Source organism: Lycium ferocissimum, chromosome 8, assembly GCF_029784015.1.
Source record: "Lycium ferocissimum isolate CSIRO_LF1 chromosome 8, AGI_CSIRO_Lferr_CH_V1, whole genome shotgun sequence".
NCBI classification, from domain to species: domain Eukaryota; kingdom Viridiplantae; phylum Streptophyta; class Magnoliopsida; order Solanales; family Solanaceae; genus Lycium; species Lycium ferocissimum.
The window spans coordinates 29,050,542-29,059,472 of record NC_081349.1 but is presented as its reverse complement, the minus strand read 5'-3'; positions in this window follow the sequence as shown (position 1 = coordinate 29,059,472).

The following is an 8,931-nucleotide window of genomic DNA, read 5'->3' as shown; positions in this document are numbered from 1 at the left end:
TAAACTAAATTTTGATCGGTATATATATCATAACATTCATACAAATTAAGTCGGATAAGACAAAACTTTCAACATAATTAAAAAAAAAAAAAAAAAACATAAGTTTAGACGTTTAGCTTTGACAAATATTTCATCACATCCACACAAGTTATGCTAGAAAAAGGAAACCTTGCAACACTCAACATAATTTAAAAAATACTCCTTCCGGATCAAAAAAAGAGTCCACTTAGCCATTTGCACACCCCTTAAGAAAATACTAACTCCTAGATAAAAATAGGTAATTTGACTAAACTACCCCTAATTAAATAGGCATTGAAATTTGATCATATAACACTTAATAGGGGCAAATCTGGAAAATCAAGATTAATTTTTTCTTGATTTCATAAGTATACACTTTTTTTAACCTAAGAAAAAAAAACTAAGTGGACACTTTTTTTTATCCGGAGGGAGTACTACACAACTTATGTCGCGTAATTCACTTTCTACAGAACTTGTGCCGAGCGAGGTAAAAGTTCAGTTTCCGATGATAAAAATGCTACGAAATTCATGCCGAACGAAACATATCTAAATATTTTCATTAAATTAGCAGCATAGTATAAAGGCCAAAAATTAAAGACCAGTCCGTATGAAGGCCAATTCCTGCAAAAATTACAAACAGTTCATTCTTCAAACAAGTGTTATTTCATTTCCTACCATTTTTTTGCGCTGGTTGTCCTTCTTTTGGGGTGGTCTTTAATTTTTGTCCCTCAAATTGGTGATCTTTAATTTTTTCCCTTCACCTAATACTTCAAAGTTTTGGATTCGAACTCCATATTAAAAAAAAAAAAAAATTATTGTACAATCAAACCTCTCTATAACAGCATCGTTGGGTTCGAAATTTTTCAACTGTTATAGAGAATGGTTGTTATACACTTGTAACAGCATTTACATTTAAATAATATTTCGCTGTTATAGGCAAAAAAGATGCATAAAATCTAATTGTCAGTACTAGTTACGGTTAAGCTCGGGCCCAAACTCAATATATATTTGCACTTTCGACCCTATTTTATGTTGTTCTTTAATTTTTACCCTCATAACAAATATGGTGTCATGTTTTTTGCGGGACATAAGTTTATATTTTTCACATCATAATATCCTACAAATTATGCCTTTTTTCCTTAAAGAGCTTACGCCGTTAGGCCTAAATTATATATAAATATAAAAATTAAAGACCATCCCATTTGAAGTAAAAACTTAATTAAAGACCAACGCATTTGAAGGACAAATCGTGCTATTTCTTCAAAAACGGTACGTAATTTTTATTAAATAAGTATAATTTGTGTCACATTTTTCTACTACTTAATGAATTTAATATAACTACAAGTTAATCATATCTTATTGATAAGTTTTCATAATTAATAAAGTTTCTTCAACATATAATTGAATAATCTTAAAAGAAAAAATTATCTATGAGGAAAGAAGTTTAGCAGGAAAATTAGCAAATATCAAACAGACGCAAGTGATTTCATATTCTATAAACTAACATGATAAAGTATGAAAATTACAACTTGGCGAAGATCATAAATTGAATTTTTTTTTATTATTATTTATTGTATTTTTATGAATTGATGAGAATGTGATTTTTTTTTAATTAATAGGATAGACTTCTTTGATATTTATTAATTTTTCACTCATTATTTTATGTGTCAAGGATTTATGCTAGTTAAATGTGGTTTTTAGCCTTAGTTTTAGACGAAATTCAAAGTATAACCTAAATTCATTAAAATGATCCTCAAGAATCAATTTAAGTTTATATATATATATTATGCTTCAAAGGATTTACTCTTAATTAACCAAACAAGATATTTTAAAGATAATCTGATCTTAATTGATGACACTACTTTTATTTTCAACACTATATGGTACCATTTAATAACTTATAATTTTTTATGTTTGTAAGCATATATGAGCTTATTAAAAAAACAAAATTTTGGAGATGTAAAACAAATAGAGAGAAAAATATGACCACCAAAAATATGTGTAAACGGATAGTTGCTTATAATCCCTTAATCAGATGTTTCGGGTTCGAGCCCCGGGTACAGAAAAATTCCTGATAGGGAGAGCTTCCCCCAAATGGGCCTAAGCGGCACGAATACGGGCTTAGTCGAGCTCCAATGCAGGGTCGGACTGGACACTAGATGAGAAACTAGAAAAGAAAAAGAGAAAAAATAATATGGAGAGGAATATATGACATGGGACATGTTTAAATGTAAAGTAAATCCTAATAAATGTTTCAATTAAAAAAAGAAAATGTTGCTCCAAAGTTACCTAAATTAATCTATAAGGTACCCCGTCCTATCCATATTGTAGGTGTTTTTAGCGTGTGCACATCCCTTAAGAAATCACTTACTCCTAGAAAGTAAAAAGTGTTTCCACTAAATTATTTTTAACTAAATAGGTACAAATTTAATGTAAGAATTTACTTATCTAAACAAGGATAAATTTGAGAAAAAAATCAATACCTTTTTACTGTAAAAAATCATTTATTTTGAACTAATAAATATAAAAATTAAAAACACTACATACTCCCAAGATCTGAGTAAACTTATAATTAGAGTAGATAAAAAGTAATACTGAAGCACATTGGTGAAGGATTAGAATCGTTTTGAAGCCTTCAAATGTAAAATTATGCTATATTTTGATCAAGAATGCTTTTAGAATTAGAAACTTAAGCCTTGTAGAAAGGCATGTAAAGATGATCTTATTTATAAAAATATACAAGGTAATTGAAGTAATATAAGATGAAAAGCAAGGGTTGACTAACTTGCCAAAGTAAAATTGGACGTGGGACACTGCAAAAGATACATCTTTACAAAGTCACTTCAACACACCAACTATGGGGTTCCATGTGGTGGAGTTCAGAAAATGAATCAAGGCAGTACAAGGAAAAAAGACAAAGTATAGCAGCCACGTGTAAGTAGTAAAAGAACTAACTTTATCAATTTTAATTGAGTTTTAATTGACTTTTTAATGTGGGGTCCATATTCTTTGATCATCAACTGTCGGGGAAAAGTTACACAGTTACCGAGTGGATACCAGTGTCCACTAGCTCTTCTATTTATAGTGAAAAGAAAATTACTTATTTTTAGTAATCTTACCCTTCAGTGCTATTCTTGGCTATATCACTGTACCAAATTCCCCCCTCTCCTAGACCAGCAATTAGTAAGCTCTCTCACATTCCCTCTTTATTTATGCCTAATGTTTCTTGTTTTTTTTTTCATGGGAATTCTTTACATATTTTTCCCTTTCTGATTACACTCTTTATTATGTTTACTGCATCAATACCTGAAAGGATTTGATTTTTAGGTACCCCAGAAAGAATTTTGGTTATACTGTTAAGAGGGAGCCAGAGAATTTGGCTACTCTAACTGATTTTAAAATATTTTAGTGAATTAAATTAAATATAACTAACGAGCAGAATATCCCCTAATTCTGTAATAATAAATTTTGATTGTTGGGCTTTTGTCACATTCCTCATTGTATTCATTCAAACATGCTAGATGAGGCCCAACAACTTAGATTCCCTTTTCTTAACAGACGTATATTTAATAAATTAAAAAATTATTTATTTTTATTTTTTAATTAAAAATTACAACGTGTCTTCAAAAAAATGAAAAATCATCATCAAACCCTTTCTTAAATTTCCATCAAATACTTCACCAAATTATTCCAAATTTCAGATATGAACTCCTCAAGATATTCACAATCTTTGAAATAGCACTCCATGGAAAAGAAGCTCGCTTGTGAAAATCCGAAATTTTGAACTTGAGCTTGAAGATCCGAACTTAAAAAGACATCATCCGTTTAAACATTCTTCTTTGAAATTGTGGTAACTGCCTGCCTTGAAGCTCAGATGGTCCTCAACTAGGACCCGTTCTTTGCACCTTTGTTTTTGCACTCATTGATGAACTTTCTTAATTATCAGCCATTGATGGAGCTTGAAGCTCAAAGTTCAAAATTTCAGATTTCTGCAAGAGAGCTCCTTTTCGAACGAGTGTTATTTCAAAAGATCGGGAATGTCTTGAGGAGTTCATACCTGAAATTTGGGATAATTTGGTGGAGTTTTTAAGTGATTTGGATGGAAATTTTCAGATGGGTTTGATAGAACAATTTTTTGATTTTTATTTTTTAAAAGCCACATTGCATTTTTAATTGAAAAATAAAGGTAAATAATTTTTTAATTCATTAAATATAGGTCTGTTAAGAAAAGGACAAATATGCACCATTTGTACATCAGCGAGGATATATTTGCCCCACTTTTTTAACGAGGGGTATATTCGCTCCATATAGCAAAGTTGAGGGGTATATTTGCCATTTTCCCTTTTTTTTTTATTTGTTGTTGAACGGACTGTTTAGTTATTTTTTTGTCTCGATTTATGTGACATTTTTTTAGTCAGTCTAAAGAAGAATAACATCTTTCGATAATTTGATTACAATTTACTTTAAACTTTTCATTTATCCTCATAAAATGCCACACAAATATATATAACTTATCTAATACAACCATTCTAATATTATATACAGACATAATACACATAAGATGAGAAGGTAAAGTAGAACATTATTCACATGGTGCCTCGACTTGATCTCTGTGTTTACATGATGTCATCCTTCTGTTATCATGTATGGTTTAAGGATTTATGAAATCTATTAATATGTGTGCAAAAAAGAGAGACCCAATTATATTTTTCTATGAAAATCTGCTGCCCAATATTGAGCTCTAGTATATGTCATTAATAATCAATAACTCAAAGGAATATTAGACTCGATCAAATATTGGTTGGTTTATTTTGCATATAAAAAGATAGTGAATTATTGCACGTTATTTCATTCCCTCTTTATCTCTTTTAAATAGACTTGATATGTACGTACCTTAACCAATTGGCATTTGCAGTGGACCATCGCCAAGCTACTCTTCTTCTTCTTGATATAAATGGAAATCACTATTTCGGTATTATTGACGTGGAGGTGTTCGTAAGCTACAACCAAATTGAACAGCACATCCGCCATATTTTCAACAATCCGAACGCTGTCCACCAACACTTCGTACAATTCGGTCCCGGGGACGGAACAGATGCTGCCGAAGTAGTCAACCTTACCCAGATTCTCAATGACATTCGAGCCCGACCCCCTAATCCACCTCCTCCCGCTACAAATGGGGCAACACTGATTCCCACTCCATTGAGTGCGGCTGTTGGGCCAGATATGGCTGCTCTCCTAGGCATACCCCCTGTAAATGTAGGGGGTACAGGACCAGCCAATGCAAATGGTCATGTCGCAGCAGTAGCCAGGCAGCAGGTTAATATGTACTTCAATATGATGGACAACGATCCTGCCACTGTCTACCCTTTCAACATGCTACCATACGATATCTTTTGGCGTACAGTGCGGGCCATTTTTGTCTGGAGAAACTAACACGATTTGAAAACAGGAAATGAAGAGTTAAAAGATACTCTTACTAAAGAAGACACTTATGCTTTGTCTGCTCTCATGTAAAGATCTATCTTGAATGCTTCTCATTCTTATCTTGTTTTCTGTGACTCTCTTGTTTTGACACTTTTAAGACTTATGTTTTGTCTGCTCTTACGGACAGATCTATCTTGAATGCTTATCACTCTTATCTTGTTTTCTACTTTCAACTGTGAAGTCACATACTTATAGTGACACTAGATGTGGTTGTCCGGGCATAGAGGAAGAGTCAAAAGATTGACACGTCAAAGGCAAGCTCTGGAATTTCATTCCTTCAAATTAACAATTTTAATATGAATTAGGACAAAGAAAAACAATGGAAAATGTCTGATTCATGTAGACACATCTTTGTCATTCTAAGGCAACAGAGTGAACATTTCAAAGATGTTGTCTTGAACAAAAGGGCCTTCCCCAACCAAAATCAACTTTCATAGACTCGGAACCTAGTCCAACTGCTACATATGAACACATGAACGGTTGCTAAATATGAACACACCAATGGTATTGGTAATACTTTCACTATATATTTCGATGATATGAACACGTCAACGCCATTGGTAATTCTTTCACTGCATTGGATCAAAGATACCAAACCAAATCATTCCATCTATCCTCCCTGTGGAGCAAGCTGAGCAATGGATGAAAATTCAGAATACTCAATAGCATTTCCAGGAATGGAAACAGTCGCAGTCCTTCCCCTCACATCCATGGCAGGAGCTGGTAGAAAAGCCAATGATTGGCCATGTTTGTCTTAAGCTACACTGATCGTAGTCTCCCATATTTTTAAGTCATAAAAGCCTTCCATATGTTATACATTATCAGTCACTTAGGTCTAGGTTGGATTTCATTGCGAGTTGTAGCATTTTCGTTCAATATGTCTTCAAGTCGAGCTATTTTGGACCCATTAAACACAAATCTTCTAGCTCAATTGTCACTTCCATACCTACAGCTAGCTGAACACTCACCTTAAAGTCTCTCTTGGCACCAACCTGCATCGCATACTTAACAGTTAAAATATGAAAAAGGAGAAGTCTAATGAGCATCTAAAAGTGGATGTAAAGCAAAATATAACCAAGATGGACAATCAAAATATATCGTATCTTTTTTATCCAAACTTGCAAATAAGATTATCTCATATGAAGCAAACTTAATGAAGAAGCCCAAACAATACAAAGGCATTGAGACAATAAGGTCAAACATCTCCCAAAAGAAGTACAGTACAGTACATGTTTCGGCAATTTCTTGTTGTATTGTGGTTCATGTAGGATCATTATGGATAAAACACAATGTAAATATCCATTTGTTCATTCTTTACACTCTCAGATGAGTTTGCATTGTGAATAGATGCAGCACGAAATGTTTCCCAACCGCTATCTTTTGGTACATATAAATTGGTTATTCATCAGGTGCATTTTCAATTTCTATAAATCTCTTTACTGTGTAAGAGTATTTTATTCACTTGAGCAAATATGGGAGCTTTGTTATCTCTATTTTCTTTTGTGTGGCCTGTGGAGTACTTGCGACTCTGTATGAATGTTGTTATTTCAAAAAACTATATCAAACAAACCCTGTACCTGTATAATCATATCAATGAACTGTTACTTTCTCAAAAAAAGATAATTGTAGCAATGAAGAACCTACACCATTGTAATTGAAATAAGCTACTTCACCATGCAATCACTAATTTTCTGTGCATGCTTTTACAGAATAGCATCTATAAAAGATATGATGGAAGAACAAACTAGTCTTTTGTTGCAACTTTTTTTGCATCAAGCTATTTTGCCTTATTTCAAGTGTCACAACCATGTTAGGTTCCTGGTTCAAAAGCAAAGGATGAAGGAATAAAACATGAGAAAAGATAATGTGTATAAATAAAGCACAACGATTTATGCTTAATTGAAGAGTCCCTTTCGTTTTAGTCGAGCTTCAAAGAGTAACCTTAAAAAGCTGGTAATAAATAAATTCAGGTTCCTTGACAAGCAAATGAAAGCATAATTTTCATGTCTTTTATATCTATAATAGAAAACTACAAAAAAATATACTCACTTCTTATGTTAAGAATGAACGAAATCTAGTAAAATATATTAATTCCCAATTCGAATTGAATGTACAATGGTTAGGGAAATAAGATTTTCCTTTTCCTAAAATAGGAAAAAAATACATCCCCTTCTGAGAATAGGAAGAGCAACTAATGTTTGGAGATTTAAGCAATGACGTAAGTGTGTTTTTACACAGTTTCCCTTTGAAATTAGTGTTACCAGTCCCTTCTTGACTCTATATAGGCAGTTGTATCAATTTTTAGAATCTAGCAAATTGCATGGATCTCTTGAAACTTTTGTTGGATGTAGTTGGGATATATACTATTAACCATGTTTTTGGATATAGTATTTATTATAGAACTATTATTTATTCATTGTTTAATAAAGAGTTAAATAGATCATGTACTAGTATGTGTGTCCTTTACTTATATAGTAGATGATTTAGTGTATAGAGTTTAGCTTATACACGGAAGATTAAATTGTCGGTTCTTATAAGTATAAAATTTATGTTCACAATCTAAGATGGAAATTGGACAAAGCCATCGGTATGATTGTAGCACGAGGTTAATATAATGTATCTTCATTATGGGAACGGTATAGTTCTGTCTTCTTATGCTAGTACATTTTGTATGTATTGAACGGACCAAGTAGAGATAAGTGTTTTTGTACTGAATATATAAAACAAATTCTCTAGTTCATTAAATGTACTTATACTCTTAATCTTGATATGATTATTATGATCAATGTGATTTGTTCATTATTTTGATTTATGAAAAGGTACGACTCAATTGCGGGTCTATGTATTCCTGGTAAATTGGATAATGGCAAAATACATTTGTGAAATAATAATCAGTTGATAGAATCCATGTCTCGACTTTGAGATTGATGATACCCCTTTATGGATGCTTATAAGTCTCATGTGAAAACCCTGCAGGTGGATTTTGTATCCGTCACATGATATAGGTTAAGCGAAAATATAAAGGATTTAATTAGTCAATAAATTAAATTGTCAGTAATTTAATTTAATTGATTGGTATCTGTAATCTTAATATGGGGAGTTAAATAAGATTTAATGAAAGATTTCGAAATTGAACTGAGGAGTGCAGTTACGATTTTTTAGTGGAATAATTCGTAATTTATTATGGTAGGATTAATTCAAATATTTCAAATTAATTCCATAATAGGAAGCCTCGTTAATTAAATTCTCGTGATCCCCTCACTGTGCCCGAATAATAAAGAATTAAATGGAATATTATTTATTTGTGAAAAATAAAGACCCAACTGTGTTTTGCAAAATGGTGAAAAACCCTAAACTCCGTAGTTATAAAATTGGGGTCTTATTCATACAGGTTAAGGGTTTTAAGTTTTCAACTTTTCCATAGAA